General features: G+C 59.3%; 2 long non-coding RNA genes across 2 annotated transcripts; both read right to left on the bottom strand.

Moving 5' to 3' along the window:
• Positions 1 to 9,491: 9,491 nt before the first annotated feature.
• LOC114094024 (uncharacterized) lies at positions 9,492 to 11,532 on the bottom strand. Its single transcript, XR_003582972.2, has 2 exons — positions 10,292 to 11,532; positions 9,492 to 10,162 (listed from the first exon to the last, which is right to left on the bottom strand). It is a non-coding gene; the product is annotated as an uncharacterized lncRNA (long non-coding RNA).
• Positions 11,533 to 11,544: 12 nt separating this feature from the next.
• On the bottom strand, positions 11,545 to 15,831 carry LOC114094022 (uncharacterized). Its single transcript, XR_003582971.2, has 3 exons — positions 15,634 to 15,831; positions 12,553 to 12,792; positions 11,545 to 12,233 (listed from the first exon to the last, which is right to left on the bottom strand). It is a non-coding gene; the product is annotated as an uncharacterized lncRNA (long non-coding RNA).
• Positions 15,832 to 16,576: the final 745 nt, after the last annotated feature.

The raw sequence follows: 16,576 nt of genomic DNA, 5'->3' as shown, positions 1-16,576 counted from the left end.
CTGCTCAGGTGTCTCAGTGAGGGACTAGCAGAGCCGTCCCCAAGACCCCTCTCCCTGCCCCCAGGCCTGGGGCTCTTCCCCAGTGAGAGGATCTAAGTATGGACAGTCCCCGACTTAGGATGGCTCAACCTAATGATTTTCCAACCGAGTGGTGTGAAAGCCACATGCATTCCATAGAAATTGTCCTTTGAATTTTGGTCTTTCCCCAGGTCACGCCACATGGCGTGATGCTCTCCAGGACTGCTGGACGGCGGCGGTGAGCTCAGCTGCGGCTCAGCCCTGCCACCCCCAGAGGAAGCCCCAGACACCCCGGAGTGTGCTGGTCCTAAGCCGGAGTGATCCTGTGGCTTAGGTGGATCCAGGACGTTTTGACCTTCCGGATTTTCAAGTTGTTAGGGTTACTGAGACACAACTCCATTGTCCACTGAGGAACGTCTGTGTCTGAGGGGTCTGTCCAGGGAACAGCTCACTTGTGAGTGGGCCTGGGTCCCAGTGGGGGATCTGCCATTCCACTGATCCTTATTAACTTTCCAGAAGGAGGGGACGACCCACCCTATGCCAGGGCAGAGGGGGCTCATGTCCTCAGAGGGGTGGGAGCAGGTTGAGCTGCCAAATCTGGTCATACTAGAAAAATGCACAAACCCACAGGCCCAGCCATCCCATTTCTAGAAAGAGTCAGAATAGCTCCTGATGCTTCCTCTGGGCGCACTTGTGTGTACGTGTGTGTGCCCACGCATGCTCATGAGGACCCAGGGCAGGCAAGCCCTTGTTACCCCCGCAGTCCAGGCGAGGAAACCGTACCTCAGAGACTTGGATCCCTTCTCTGCCAGGAAGCGCTGAGCTGGCCCCTGCCTCTGACTCCCCGGTCACCTTCAGAGCGTTCTCCCGAGGGGGTGGGCCGTGCTGGACAGAGCTCATGGAGGAGGGAGCACCCAGCCCACCCAGAGGAGGAGCCACACTCGGAATCCTCCAACCGCCCTCCCGACTCTGCAAGAGAATGAGATCCACTGAAGCTCGTCACCAGACGCCCCGTGGATACCGCCTGCCGTGCCCCTCCAAGGCACCGCATCGCATCCTGATGAGCCCAGCATGAGCTGAAAATATCACTACGTCAAAAATGCATTTGCAGCCGGGTGCAGTGGTGCAGGCCTGTCATCCCAGCGGCTTGGGAGGCTGAGGCAGGAGGATTGCAAGTTTGAAGCCAGCCTCAGCAATAGTGAGGCACTAAGCAGCTCAGAGAGGCCCTGTCCCTAAATAAAATGCAAAATAGCTGGAGGGCCCCCGAGTTCAATCCCCAGTACCCCCCACCCCCACCCCCCCGCGCGCGTGCCCAAAATGCATTTGTGCATCTAACCTACCGGCCGTCATGGCTGAGCAACCCCAGCGCGGTTCTCCTGTTGCCTGGACCCCGGCCACGGAGCAGCTGGGAAATGCCCCCTCTACTCTGTCTTTCCTCCCGTCCAACCTGTGGAGCACCAGTACTTCTCCTCACCATCACGGGGGAGGCTGCCCAGCATCATGAGAGAGAAAGAGAAACAGGGAGAGACAGACAGACAGACACTGCATATTGCTGAGAGGGGACAAGATAAAAGATCAAACTGCAGAGAACAGCTTCTACAGGATGAGGAGCTTATACCGTTTTAATGTTGAAAAATCGTAACGTGACACATGGGTGAGTCGAGGGCCGTCTGTGTCACTCTGTAGTCACTGAAAAAAAGCGACTTGCCACTCTGTGCCCGAGCCCATGCTGATAAGAGAACAACCAAAATGGGCTCGCAGGGCTCACTGGGTATCGCAGAGCTGGAGGAGCCCAGCATCGGCTGGGCCGGGACAGAGAGCCAGCTTTGGGAAGCGTAGAGGTCTGCTCCGGGGAACAGGAAATGTGTCTTTAGAAACAGAATCCTCAAAAAGGATCCTAAGGATCCTCCTCAAAGTTTGGCTTCCAGACTCCCTGGGGGGGCCTCTGGCTGTCCGGGGTCTGTCCTCAGGCCGAGGGGAGCCATCAACAGGTCCCCCTTTGGTCTTGGTCCTGGGGTGGCCAAGGCACTGGGGTTGCCTGGCCCAGGCTGGGCTGCTGGCCTTTGGTGGCAAAGGGTGGTTCACCCTTCACAGCACCCAGCTCCCCTCACCCGCCCCAACCCCGACCACTGGAGTGAGCTGGGCGCTCCTCTGGCTTCCTCTGGCCTCAGTTTTCTCCCCTGCTAGATGGGAATAACACCCCTCCCATGCTTGATTTAAGGGTGAAAGGAATCGCACTTGAGAATTGTTCAAGAAGAGAGTGATTCAAGGGATGGTGATCACTTTTCTTTAATAAAATAAAAATTATTTTAGATTTTTAAATCCAGAACACTCTGAATTCAAACACTAGTTCGGCCACTGATTGGACAGGCTGTGAGCCTCTCTGATCTTGGTGTTTTCTTCAGTAAAATGGAAACCAAACTTGGTAACACCCAGGGTTGAACTAGAAATTCAGTGGGCTCGTTCAGGAAAGCATTCAACACCGTCCCTGGTATGTAGTAGGTGCTTAATAAATGGAGCTGCCCAGGGTGCCTGGGGCTCGGCAGGGCCTGCAGGGCGGGAGGTGTGCCTGTGAGTCAAGGCCTGGGGGACGTGGGCCTCCTTCCTGCAGTGACTCCGAGAAGGGGAAGAGGGCTGGGCTTGGCAGGGGGAGCAAGGCCACTCTGGTGAGTCCCGCAGCCCAGGCCTGGGGGCTGCCTTCCCGCCACACGCTAGCTGGCCTGCCGCAAATGGAGAAGTAAGAGTGTCTCCCGGGAGGCCCAGACAGGCCCGGCCTGGGTGGAAAAACCCACGGGTCAGCGAGGCCCGGGAGGTGGGAAGCGCGGCCTCAGGCTGGCCACCTGCACCCCAGGTAGCCCCAGGCCTCCCCAGCTGGACCTGCCAGGCCCACTGAGGCCACTCTGCTGGTCAGGCCTCAGTGGCTTCCCAGTGTCCACAGACCCAACTCCCCACCTTGACCTTCGTGTCCTCCTCATCTGACCTCAACCTGCCCTCAGCCTCCCCACGGTGGCCTGAGGGGCTGTGCAAGATTCCCTGGGCCCGGAGTCTTCAGGGCTGATGGGGCCAGTCCTCTCTGCCCCCTGGCCTTAAATCCTCAGGTTCTCCCGGGGACAGAGGCGGCACGGCAGTTCCCAGGGTGTACGGGGCTCATCCTTGGTCCGCTGCACGCAGGATGGGGACTGGAACCCACCTGGCAGCTGCAGGGTGCACGGTGGCAAAGACCCAGCAGCGCCCCCCACTGTAGGCACCGCCACACGGGCACAGAGGCTGTGCTTCCCCCAGGCTGCTCCTGCCACGGCCGAGCCCGCCCGGAACCCTGGCCCAGTCCCTGCCCTCTCCCTTTTCCTGGTCTCCTTCCCGGGCATTTCCTCCCACCCTCCTTCTGCAGGTCGAGTCCCTCTGAAGCCCGCATCTCAGAGGCCCAAATAACGACACCCATTTTATAGGTAGAAAAATGGAACTTTCTGGTAACAAGAGACACCCAAAGTCACGAGGCCGGTCAGGCCAGAGCCAGGGTGGGACTCAGACTTCCACCCTCCACCACTGTCTCCTGCAGCTCTGCCTCCTTGGTCTGTTGTGGGTCAGGGGCCAGGACAGACCTCTCAGGTGGAGCAGGGTGACCCTGGAGGTGCTGACCCTGGAAGGAATTCTGACCTTGTCCCCCCACCCCCAGAGGTCCAGCCTGGGGCTTGGAGCAGGGAAGGCCCCTGCCCCAGGGCTTCTTTGGCCAAAGTTTCCCCAGGGACCGCCCCCCTAGTCCCCCCCAGTGATGACGGGGACTCGGCTCCTGTTGCCATCAAGAGTCCTGCTGGGGTCTGACGGATGCTCTCCAGAGAGGTGGCCCGGAGGCCCTGGGTTTTAAAGCAATAGAGCATCGTCTGGCTGCTGTGGCAGAGGGAGGCTGCGCGCTGGGGCAGGGACACCAGGTCCTGATGGCTCAGGAACGATTCTGTGTCGCCGTGCCCCACTTCTGGGGGGGCAGGGCAGAGCTGGGGGCTCCATCATGGGGTGTGGCCGGGGGAGGTGCTCCGGAGAGCCTTGTCTGGACTTGGCGAGGAGCCCCGATGTGAGGGCGTCTCCATCTGACCAGCCCCACCTTCTGTTTTAGAGGCAAAAAGCAATAATTGGCCACCACTGCTGCGTTCCACAGAGGCCCAGAGGGGTAAGGGGCTTGCTCCAGGCCACAGGCTGATGAGTGGCTTTTGGACAGGGGACCACCGTTGTCTTCAGCAGGTCCCCTGCACCAGACTTTCCTGACTGCCTTTGCTTCTTTCAGCTCCCTACAGCTCTCCAGCTTCTGACCCCCTCCCAAGAAACCATCTTCATTGTTACCCAGGGGGAGGCAGGCCTGGGGGAGGCTGAAGGGGGGAGGCTGAAGGGGGGAGGCCTAGAGGAAGCTGGAGGAGACTGGCCAGGGGGAGGCTGACCTGCCGCCTCCCTCAAAAGTGAAACCGAGGGAGACTCGCTGCCCCTGGAGAGGGCCTGTTCCTGCCCACTCCTCCTGCAGCGGGGAGCGGGGGTTAACTGGTCCTAAAGCACACCTTGCTGCACACAGCATGATGTCACCTTAGCCGCTGCTCTCCAGGTAAATCTCAAGCCCCTTAGTGTGGCCTCCGAGGCCTTTGGAGGCTGCCCTGCCCGTGTCCTTGACCTCCCTTCCTGTACCTCTCCCAGGACTCCTCCTCTCAGCCCCTTCCCTCCCAGGCCTCAGCCTCTGCTCCCTGCGCCCACTGGGGATTCCCACTGGGCCCTAGCTTCTGGGCTGTGCTCGTGGGAAAGTGTCCCCGGGTCCCCGATGGAGCCAGGAGCTCTGCAAAAGAGTTCCTCACGCAACGTCCCGCTCTATGTGGGAGGTGCCCTGTGACAGGGAGGTGGTGTCCCGGGCATCCCTCCCTGTGTGACTCCTGGGTCTTGGGAGGCAGCTTCTCATGGCCCCTGTGGGTCAAAGCTGAGAAGGTGACACTGAGAAGCAGCTGGAGCCGGGCCATGGCCAGGATTTGTGCAGAGCTGACCGGCAGGAAGGGGCCCATGCATGTCTGTGGCATTAGCATCCTCCCAGTGACAGGGACGCCTGAAGGGGAGACGAGTGGGCAGGGACGGGTGGGGACCCCATGAGGCTTCAGCTCGGCCACTGAAGCCACCTACCGCCTCAGAGCATTGAGTCCCCACAGCTACACTGGAGGGAACCGGGGCCCAGGAATCTCACCCAGTTAGTGTTTGGTCTGCTCCCTGCCCTCTGAGCGGCTTAAACCACAGACACGGATTTCTCACAGTTCTGGAGGCGGGAAGTTCAAGGTCAAGGTGTGGGACAGGCAGGTTTCCTTCTGAGCCAGGTTTGGCTCTTGGCTTGGTGGCCGTCCATCCACAGGAGCTCTTCCTGTGCACACGCAGAGAGGGACCTCGTCTTAGGAGGAAGCTAGCCTTGGGAGCAGGGCCGGTTCTGGGGACCTCAGTCAATGTCGCTTCCGCAGAGGTCACATCTCTGCGGATGGCTACTCTGAGAGTTAGGGCATATGAACTTGGGGATACAAACATTCAGTCTCTAGCAGCTACTAAGGGGCCAAATTGAAATTTAGACCCAGATTGTCTACAGCCTGGGGGGTTCCAAACACTGGGGGGCTGCGGGAGTTCAGGGGCTGCTCATGGAGCCCGCAGAGCCCAGGAGAGCCCAGAGCCCAGGAGTGGAGGAGGGAGCTTTCCAGGGAAGGTCAGAGGTCAATGGAGAGTGCAGGGAGCTCCTCTGGGCGGGGCCAGGGGCTCATTAGTAGGAGGCCCAGCTGGCTGGCTACTCCAGACCGTGAACTTGGCAAAGGGCAGTCATCTAGGGCAGAGGGTGACCTGTCCATGCAGAAATGGTTCCTGGGGGGGTCCTAACCGGATCAATGAGGGCATCCAGGTCCGTGAGAGTTCAGCAGGCCCTGGGGACGGAACCCTGGACCCCAGGCAGAAGAATAATGAATGAGCTCACTCACCAGCATCAGGCCACGTGCTGAGGACCTCCCAGGCCACTAGTGCTGTTGACTGGACATTCAATCAAGCCTGTCACCTCCTGTGTCTCTCAGACACCATGAAAAGCTGCTCATTATCCCCACTGTCCAGAGGATCAAACTGAGACTCAGAGAAGTTGAAGGAGCTGGCCCAGCCCGTGTTGGGCAGTGCTGCGAACACAGGACCCCAAGTCCCCGTGTGTGTGCGTGTGTGCGCGTGTGTGTGCGTGTGCTTGCGTGCATGTGTGTGCTTGTGTGTGTACATGTGCGTGTGCTGGGGATGAACCCAGGGCCTGCCGCATGCTGGGCAAGCGCTCTGCCACGGAGCCACACCCACAGCCCCTTGGACTCTTTTAATTGACACTTAACAACTCTCCCTCTGTGGGGACCCAGCGGGATCACTCCATGCTTGTATGTAGTGTGTGAAGATAGATCAGGGTGACGGTCTCCTTGACCATGTTCCACTTTCTTCGTGCTGGGAAACTCTGAACTCATCTCTTCTTTATAAACACACGGTCGATTGTTAGAGATCACCGAGCGGCAGAACCTCGGATCTCACTCCCCTGCGCAGCGGTGTCCGGTACCTGGCGTCCACTCTCCCTCCCGCCCCGTCTCCCCTGCCCACCCCCGGGGCCACGGCTCTGTTCTCTACTCTGTGAGACCACATGTGATGGAGGACGCGCCGTATTGGCCTTCCTGGGTCCGACTTACTTCACTGGACATAGTGCCCCCAGGCTCATTCATGTGGCTGTGAATGACAAGATTCCCTTATTTCTCTGTGGCTGGCTTGTAGCTGGCCTGGGCCACAGGAGTCACACCCGTGAAGAGGATCCATAGTGGGACCCGCGGTCCTGCTCGGATTCCAGAGCGCTGTGGGTTCACTTTGTTTTGGCAGTTGGAGCGGCCGAGTGGCTGTTCAGGCCCCAGAGACCAGGCTGGCAGCCCCGCCCGTGTGGAAAGGAATCCACGAGTCCCCTCCTCCGGGCTGGCCTCTGAACCTGTGAGGGCCTCCAGCGCCTCCAGCCCCCTCGTGCCCATTTGATCTGTAGCTGCTGGAGGGGCCAGAGGTGCTGGGGGACAGCTGGGAAGCTGCTTCCTGCCTCCCCGCAGGTGCCCAGGGTGAGTGATCATGGGGGGAGGTGGATTGGGGGGCTCACTGTTTGTTTTAATGCTGGCACTTGCTGAGTTCCTAGCAGGCTTCACAGCAGTTTGGAGGAGGCGCTGGGTGGGGCCTTACATCCCACCATTAAACCTGTGCCCAGCCCCCAGGACTTTAGAACTCAGAAAGGGGTGCAAAGACACAGAGGGAAGGTACCCATTTCCATAACAGCAAAGGCCTGGAACTAACTGAGGTGTCCATCCGAAGGGGAATGGTGGCTACGTCATGGTACGTCCAGAGGATGGAGTAATTATTCAGTAGCTGAATAAAGTCCAGACTCACTAAGAGAGAGAGACGAAAAGAAAAGTCAACTCAGAACAGGGTGAAGAGCAGGGTGCCACCTTGCAAGACCAGTGTGTGTGTTTGAGTGAGCACAGCCTCTCCACAGCGTCCTCCACAATCTTAGGAAAAGAGGCAAGAGACAGACACCATATTTGGAGCTTTTACTTCTTAATTTACGTAAGTAAGAAAAAAAAAATCTTTGAGAGTGCAGGTGATTGCCCTTTTCTGATGTGTTTTCTGTAAACAATCTGCAGTGGCTGATAATTATGACAGATCTGTATACTAATGTGGAAAGATCTACGCTCTAAAAAGAAAAGAAGAAGGAGAAAATGGTGAGTCAGAGAACAGCAGGTATGGGATGGCCCTTTTCTGTCTGCAAGAACAAGCCCAGGGCCTCCACGTGCTGGGCAAGTGCTCCACCACGGAGCCACGTCCCCAGCCCCTGACCCGTCCTCCGTCAAACAAATCCTACCTGTAGAAGTCGATGTCAGGTGGGGGGAGGAGTCAACTCGCAGCTCTGGTCAGGCTCACCTCTGAGGAGGGGCCAGGACTTGTAGGACGACGGGGAGGGGTAAAGGGGACACTTAGCTCCCAGGGCTGTGACACCTTGAGGACAGGGACTTTGGTAGAGGGCAGCACATGGCGATGGAGACACACATGCAATGGGGAGGGCTCTGGCGCCCGGGGACTTGGTGATGCTGAAGGTGAAGGGGGCAGAGCTGACTCTCTGTGCTTGATCTTCACATCTGGAGACCCGCAGCTGCCCCTCTGCTGTCCCCATGACTCAGGAGCCAGGAAGCCATCAGGGGACTGTGTGTGGTGGGTGGGATCAAGTGTGGGGCTTTGGCAGAGGGTTGGTCCCTGCGGTTGCTGGGTAGCTGGGCCTTGTCTGCTGCCCGTCCCCCTGTTCTCCAGGGTTTTCTGGTGGGCAGAGGTCAATGCTAGGGCCGGGGAGTGTGGTTTCAGACCCTGGCTCCTTCCCCAGGACTGACCACAGCACACAGGCCCGCAGCCCACGGCCTCCACCACCCTGACCTTCCCGGGCCCTGATAAGGCTTAGTGTCCAGCCACAGAGGCTGAGGCTTCCCACGGGGGATGCCAGCTCGGACTTCCAGGAGAATGGCCGGTCTCTGCTCAGCCCTATGTTGGGCTGGCCAGGGCCGGCCTGTGGAAGCACAAGGCCAGTGAGTCCCGTGGTCAGCGGTGACAATGGCCAGCATTCTGGCCCACGCTGTGCTGGGAGCACTTCACCCAGGGTCAGTATTTAAGGTTCACAGTTCTAGGAGGTGGGTGAGACCATTCTCCCTGCTTTGCAGGTGGGGAAGTGGGTGTGGGCCACCAGCCGTCCCAGGGCACCCGGCCAGGACACGGCAGAGGTGGGCCCTGAACTCCAGGCCCTCTGGCTCCGGGCCTAAGCTGTTTGGGCTCCCGGACAGAGACAAGAGCCCACTGAGGACTGTTCTGGAGCCGGCAGGGCGGCTCTTTGACTGGGAAGAAGCAGAATCACCAAGGCTGGCGTGGATCTGTCCCTGAGGCCTGTCCCTGCCAGTGGAGGCCCAGCGGGGCCCCTGGAGCCCGGCACCAGGCAGTTAACGCGTTGGTTACACAGCGGGGGCTCGGGGTGAGACGACAGGGCCGGACGCTGGTTCTGCCCGCTGTCGGGCGAGCTGGGTGTGCTCCGCCCTTGGTCTGCTGCCCTGGAGACCAAAGCTCCTGCTCGAGAAGAAACTGAGTCCTGGAGGAGGAAGATCCTGCCGAGGGGACACCGCTGCTCGACCCGAGACCCAGGACGGAAACCCCCTCGTTCTGACCGCTTCTCTGGCCCAGAAGGCCCGGACGGGACATGCCTTCCGAAGTGGTCCAGGAGGCCTGTCCAGGGACCCAGCGCCCTGAGCCTGTGTCTGCTGGGCCCGGGGACGACAGGTGCAACCTGGGGTGTGGGTCCACCAGCCCAGGCCCTTCCCTCCTCTTCTCCCCACTTCCTGCCCACGCCTCTCCCCCCTCCCTTCCCTCCCTTCCCCTCCTACGCCAGGAGTAGAGGACACTTCCAAAATCACCTTTACCAGCACACAGTCTGCATACACCAAGGCCTCCCTTCCGAGCGCACACTTGGAGATATTTTGAAAACGATTCCAGTTGCGAGCCAGTCTACAGTAGGGACATAGAACCCTTCCATCACCCTCAAAAGACATGCGCTCCCAACACTTTGGAGATGACTGTGTCCTCCTCCTGCTCCCTGGACATTAGCAGCCACTGATCTGCTTTCTGTCCCCACAGCTTTGTCTTCTCTGGATTTTCACACATCAGATGATCATGGACTCCGGGGGGGGGGGGCTTGTTCCCTTACAATCAAGCTTGTTTAGGTCCATATAATTTGCTCCGGTTCGTCTTTTTTATATAGTGTGAGGTCCAATGCAAAGCTGTTTTCGTCATCGTCATTGTCACTGTGTATATGGAGCTCAGAGCTGCAAATGACGGTGGATCCCCAGGCCTTGAAGCCCAATGGAGTTGGTCTGACTGGATCTTGAAGCGGCTCAGCGTGTCCGTGTCAGCTCTCCGTCACTGTGACAACATACCTGAGGACATCGACTTAGAGGGGGGAAAGTTTCTTTGGCTCATGGTTTCAGAGCTTTTAGTTCCTGGTCACTTGGGCCTGTGGCTTTGGGCCCCGGGGCAGCCCAGCACATTCATGACGGAGGCCCATGGCAGATGGAAGCTATTCACAAACAATGAGAGATGGGAGGGGGCTGGGGTCTTGGCGCTCCCTGGGAAGGCACACCCCCAGGGACCCAGCTTCCTCCCACGAGGCCCCACCTCTGGAAGATTTCGGCACCCCCCAGCTCACCACCGGCTGGGACACGCGGCCTTCAGGGGACACTCCAGGTCCAGACTTGGGATCTGTGACTGCTTTTTCCCTTCTATTTCCCGCCTGGTGTGGCCGTCAGACTTTGGGCTGGTGCAGCTGGGCTGGGAGGCTTCATTCCACAGACACATACCCCTTCCCCTTGGCCAGGAGTAGCCCTGACCTTGGCCCGCCTGACCTATGACCCCGGTGATGCATGAAGTCCCCGTCTGAGCAGTGACTGCTGTTTCTCAGGCTGATCCCTGAACTGAACCATGTGCGGACTCTCGATCTGGCTACAGATTTGACTCTTGATTCCAGCTGATTCCTGGTCTGACCACAAACCTCAGACTCAAGGCTGGCTGCTGACCTTGGCCACAGGCTGACCTCTGATTCCTGGGCAGTGGCTGGCTGGTCAGCCTACGATCAGTCAGTGGTGTTCCGTGGCCATTTCCCCGCTCTGGTCTGCATAAGGCACAACCCTCTCAGAGTAGGAGAGCCCCTTCACCCCCAAAGGGGGACACAGGGTCAGACAGTGAGGAGGCTGCATGCATTTGGGTTGGATTTGGTTCCCTTCCCTGAGGGACCAGCCCTTCTGGAATCCATATGCCACCTCAGGGTTTGGGCATCCCTAATCCCTAGGGGTGCCATAGAGGGCACCCTGTAGAATCTGGATCATCTTAAACCACTCTAAATTGCCCTGGCGCAGGAGGCAGAAGACCAAGGTAGAATGATCCGATGTCCTCGTCTGAATGGACTGATCGGGGGATGACGAGGCAGGTGGGACATGGCAGGAGGAGGCGGGTCACTGGGGCTGTGGCCTAGACGGGCACCTTCCCTGCAGACCCTTCCTGCCCACCACGCATGGGGCGGAACTCCTCCACACGCGCTTCCGCCTCAAAGCTCTGCCTCTCCTTGGGCCCATGGAGCAATGGGGTCAGACAACTAAGGGCCAAACCCCTGAAAGGTGAGGTCAAATGAACTTTTGCTCTGCTAAGTGAGTTCCTGGTGGGTCTTTTGATCACAGCAACAAAATGCAAACCCAGCGGTTTATGACTCAAGGTTTCTTGAGTTGAACCGCGAGATGGTGGCCTCGGGCCTTTGCACCCCGTCCCCTCTGCCTGGAAAGCTGTCCCCAGACACTGCACGGCTCAGCCCTGTTTTGGCTTTCTGCTCTCATGTCACCTCAGGGGGACCTTTCTGACCACCGTTTAGCTCCACCCCTTTCCCCCAATGCTGCACCCTTCCTCTGTACCTTTGTTCTGCCCAGAGGTTGTCGCCACCTGGTGCAGGGCATATCTTCTTTATTTTTGCTCATTGTCTTGCCGACTCTTCCAGAATATAAGCTTCGTGAGGGCAGGAGGTTTTGTCTGTTTTGCTCACTGTTGGAACTCAGTGCCCAGCACGTGAGGGCGCAGGCGACGCTCCGCGAGTGTGTATTAAGTGAGTGAAATCAACGATCCACGAGTGCAAGCCGCAGTGCTTAGAGAAGGGAACTGCAGTGCTTGTGGTCCTTCGTGGGTGAAGTAACTGGAAGGAGACGGTCCTGTCTCTGAAGCCGCAGAGCCCCACCTGCCAGGAGCCTGCAGGGCCACTCCAGTCTGAGCCAGCTGCACTCAGGGGTGGCCGTGAGTGTGGCACGGATGGCGGACCAAGCCCTCCACTTGAACTCAGCCAGTGTGAGCTCCTCGGCCATGTCACACCCCCTCTTGGAGCTCCAGTGGGCTCAGCTGAGCAGCCATCAGTGGGGAACCCAAGTACTCACCCCCCAGGATGGTGGAGCCTGGAGGGACGAAGCATCCCAGCCCTGGGTGCGCTTGGCTGTAGCTGCTGGGACTCAGCTGAGCAGGTCTGCTCTGTCCTCGGGTCACCTGGCCTCCTTGTGGGCTGTGAGTCCCTGAAGAACTGGAACCTGGAGCCCTTGGCCCAGCGTCTTCCAAACAGCCTAGGCCAATAAGGTGGAGAGCCATGCATCTTATGGCTGACGATGGGCAAGCCCGTGACTGGTTCTGGATGCTGCCAGTCATGGCCACCAGGGGGCGGCCTGGCTATGTGCAAAGAGGGGGGCGGGGTTGCCCCTGGCTAGTGACTGCTAACTTGGGTTGTTCCTGCAGACAGGAGAGGCCTGGTCTGTCTGGGAATCTGTCAGTCATTCCTCACTTTCACCAGGGAAAGGCCCAGGAGGTCTGGCCTCCAAGCCTGGTTCCACCGTTCACTTGCTGAGATCTTGGGCAAGGATACTCTTCCCTCAAGATCTCAGTTACCTCAGCCAATGAAGAGCGAGCATCAGCCACGGCATGTCCCATCAGGCTTTGTCCTAAGTCTTGAGTTGATGGCTGCATCCATGCCTGCCACAAAGTACTGCCTCCTTTTCCTCCTGACTCCTTCTTCCTGGCTGCTGGAGGAAGGTCTAACCCTCTTATCCACGCTGCTCTCTGTCGTGGATGGTAACACCACAGTTTCAGTGACGGCCTTCTGTGCGGTTGGTGGGGAAGAAGGAGGAGCTGGGGGAAGGATTTGAAGGCCCGTGTTAATTCACTCACTCAGGCAACAGTGAGTCCCTACTGTGTGCTAGGCCTAGTGGTGGGACCTGAGGACTCAGCCCTCCATCATACGGCCCATGCCTCAGGGCGATGGCACGCAGGCCCTGGCAGGACTGGGCGCCGAGGATTTTCCTTGGCCTGGCCCGCGTTCCTCCAACGTGACAGGGTAGTGCAGTGGTTGGAGCTTGCACTGTGGTCTGGGATACCCGCGTTCAAACCCTGGCCTTACCATTCACTAGGTGACCTGTGGCAGGTCACTTTACTTCTTCTGCCTCTTCGTTTCCCCAACTGTGAAACAGGGATGATAACATGACCTTCCCCACAGGGTCCTACAGGGCTGAGCTCGTACTTAGATGAGCCCAGTCAGCCGCTGGACAGCTGTCAGCTAACATAACAATCCGGGATATCCACGGAAGATGGAAGGAGCACTGTGGCCACTCCTCCTGTCCTGCCTCCCTCCCAGGGCTCTTATTTGAGGGTCGGGTCAGTTGAGTTCATTTGGCAATTGGCATTTTTATTTCTGAATGTCCCCAGCCATCTCACAGAGGTTGGTCTTCAGTCACCCTGGGGGGTCACCCACAGGTTCTGGGGGGGCCTCACTGGGGCCTCCCAACTCTCACCAGCAAGGGCAGAGGTGCTTAGGGTTACGGTGGAAGTGGGGTGGCTGACCCAGCCTGTGAGACAGGCCCTGTGCCGCTGCCGCTGGGGGTGACAGTGGTGGGGACACTCATGGTGGGGGTAATGGCTGGGGTGGTGATGGTGGTGGGTGGTGGTGGCAGTGGTGACGGAGGAGGTGATGGGTGGTGGTGGCAGTGGTGACAGAGGAGGTGTTGGGTGGTGGTGGCAGTGGTGATGGAGATGTGGTGGTGACAGTGCGCATGGTGGTGATGGTGGGATGGTTAGGACTCCAGGACTCGGTCAGTCCAGCCTTGCCCCGACCTGGCCACGTCATGGGTGCTGCTGGTCTTGGGACCCTAGGAGGCCCCCTGGCCTACAAGGAAGGTGGGTTTGGGCTGGCGGAAGCCGTGAGTGAGGGGCTGGGTGTCGGTGGCAGTGGCCTGTCTGACTGCGGGTGTGGACGAGATGAGATCTTCACACCTGGCCCCTCCAGGATCACGGGCTCCAGTGACTCAGTGGAATCAGGCAAAGAGATTTGTCCCCTCTCACCCAAGTCAGGGAGGTGGGGACTAAGAGAAGTCCCCCCAGGGGCAGCTTCTCCAGGTCCCCAAAACCCCCCAGACAGTGAACCCAGGGTGGGGGGCAGCAAAGGACACACACCCACAAGATCCGGGTTCCAGCCCCGCCCCACGGAGCAGCCCTTGTGTGCACGGCGCATTACAGTTTGCAGAACATCTCTATGGGCATCGTCCCAGGCGGGGTCCCCAGAGGCCGGGGAGACAAGGCCTGTTTTCTCGTCACAGGAAAAGGCGCCAAAGGCGGGTTGACTTGACCAAGGTCCTGTGGCTGGGGTGGAGCTGAGGTGGGCCCTGCCCCCTCTGTAGGTCTCCCCCCACCTCAGATGGCCCTGGCATGGGACCTGGCATGGGACCTGTCTCCTACCCTGTCCACCTGCATCCTCCTCGTCACAGGCCCTTGGGGACTTTCCAGCTCTGACCTTTTTAGGACTTTCTGTCTTCACTATCCTCTGTGGTGGCAGGTGGGGGATCATCACCCCTTTAAAGAGGAGGAACAGGTCCAGACGGGGAGGCCCGGGGTCAGAGCTTCAGGGCCAGGAAATGGCAGAGTCGGGTGGGGGTCTGCGGCCCCCGGCCACGAAGCCAGGGCCTGGCGGGAGCTGGTTTCTAAGAATCCGAGGCTGCTCCCAAGCGGCCCGGGAGCGGGGACTTTCGGCGGCAGTTTCCCAAGTGTGAGCTCGGCCGGGCCTGCCGCTGGGAAGGGCGACCACTTCCTGCTCGGGCTGGCGCGGTCGCCGCGAGGTGGTCATCAGCGGCGACCACTTCCCGGTCTGGGCCGCCTTCCCCTTTCTGGGCCTGGGAGGCGGCTGGGCTGGGCGGCCCTTGCGTGCTGCGGCCTGCGTGGCGTCTGGCCTCTTTTCGTTTCCCTCGCTCACCACCTCACTCTCCACAGACACCAACCGTCGGAAGCTGCTCGCAGCTACCTGCCCTGTCCCTGTCCCTGTCCACAGCCGAGCCCCCCTGCCGGTGTCTGTCTCAGCCCCGAGGGGTCAGTCCCCAGGGCCTGGAGCAGGGCCTCCACCGGACCAGGTCCCACAGCCAGTGAGGGGCAGAGCTGGAATTCAGAGGTTTCTGACTCCAAAATCCACATCCCCCACCCACGGCGTCCCGGGCACCCGTCCGAGGAAGTGTGGGCCAGAGCCAGCCTGGAACTGCGGGGCTGGGATGGTCCCACCAGAACCCAGCACTGTGAGGAAAGGGTGGCGTCCGCCACATCCCAGGGACAGCTGCGCCTGCCCCGGAGCAGGTTCTGGGGACACTTGTGGGGACAAAGGGGCAGATCGACGGTTCCTGCCCAGCTGCATCACACTCAGAAGCACCTGTGGAGTGCCAGGCCTGGGCTTGGGGACACTGACCTGGGGTGGGGGGCAGGCTGGCCGTCATCTCCTTCTGGCCCAGTGGTGGTGCTGACCATGTGTAAATGTCCCCCACTCTGGTCCTTCCAGCAGGGAAGCCGGAAGGCTCAGGGACCCCAGGACACGAAGGCAGGGGGCAGCAGAGAGCAGGGGTAAGGAGCAGGGGCCGCAGGGGCCGCAGGGGCCCTGTTCTAGCTCTGCCAAGAGTGGGGGCTTCAGGGAAGTGACGTCACGTACCTCGGTGTCCTTACCTGTCAAGTGGGGACGGAATAGTAGAAGCCTGTCCTGGACCTCGGTTCAGTGGCTCCCCATGAGCCTGGGGAAGGCAGGTGGAGAAGGTTCCTGCAGGTATGAAGGTCACCGCCCGGAGCCCCTGCTCCTGCAGGCCCAGGCCACTGGTGGTCACTGCTGAACCCAGGACGAGAATGAGACCAGGAAAGAGCTGTTGTGTCTCTGAAAACTGAAAAGGGGCCTTAGGAAGGTCCCCAAGGAAAGGTGGGGTGTCAAAAAAAAAGAAAAGAAATAAAAAGTTCAGGATCAGACGTGAGCGAGACAGGGGGCGGGGTAGGCGGGGTAGGGGTGACAACGGATCCGGCCTTCCTTGTCCTTCATCTCACTTTTCATGGTTTCAGTTACTCTGGGTAAACTGTGGTCTGAAAGTATTAGATGGAAAATTCCAGAAACAATCGGTGAGTTTTCCGTTGCGCACCTTTCTGGGGACGGTTTTTACACCTCACGGTGCTGCTCCATCCTGCCCGGGACGTGAATCATCCCTTTGTCCAGTGTCTCCAGGCTGGACACATGTGGTTCTCGGTGGCCACCTCAGTACCACAGCGCCTGTGTCCAAGGACCCTTCCTCTACTCACTAATGTCCCCAAGGTGCAAAGGCAGTGATTCGGAGGCTGGGACCCGAGGCACCGAAGGACGCGTCGAGTTCTGAGGCTTGTGGCGAGGCCGTGGGGCCTAGGGGGAAAACACGGTGTCCGTTGGGTTAGGTGTTGTCTGGGGTTCCGGCATCCCGTGGGGACGCCCCACCATGGATAAGGGACACCTGTGTAGTTACACTGCTCCGGTGTGGGGAAGTAGCCCAGTGGCAGAGCGTTGGCCCTGGGTTCCAGCCCCAGTCCTGGATCACAAAACCAGAGAACAAACAAATCACTCAACCCAACTGAAATTCATGCTGAATCAGGTAAG

This window comes from Marmota flaviventris, chromosome 10, assembly GCF_047511675.1.
Source record: "Marmota flaviventris isolate mMarFla1 chromosome 10, mMarFla1.hap1, whole genome shotgun sequence".
Taxonomy (NCBI): Eukaryota; Metazoa; Chordata; class Mammalia; order Rodentia; family Sciuridae; genus Marmota; species Marmota flaviventris.
Note: the sequence above shows the minus strand (reverse complement) of the source record. Positions and strands in the feature narration are given on the sequence as shown.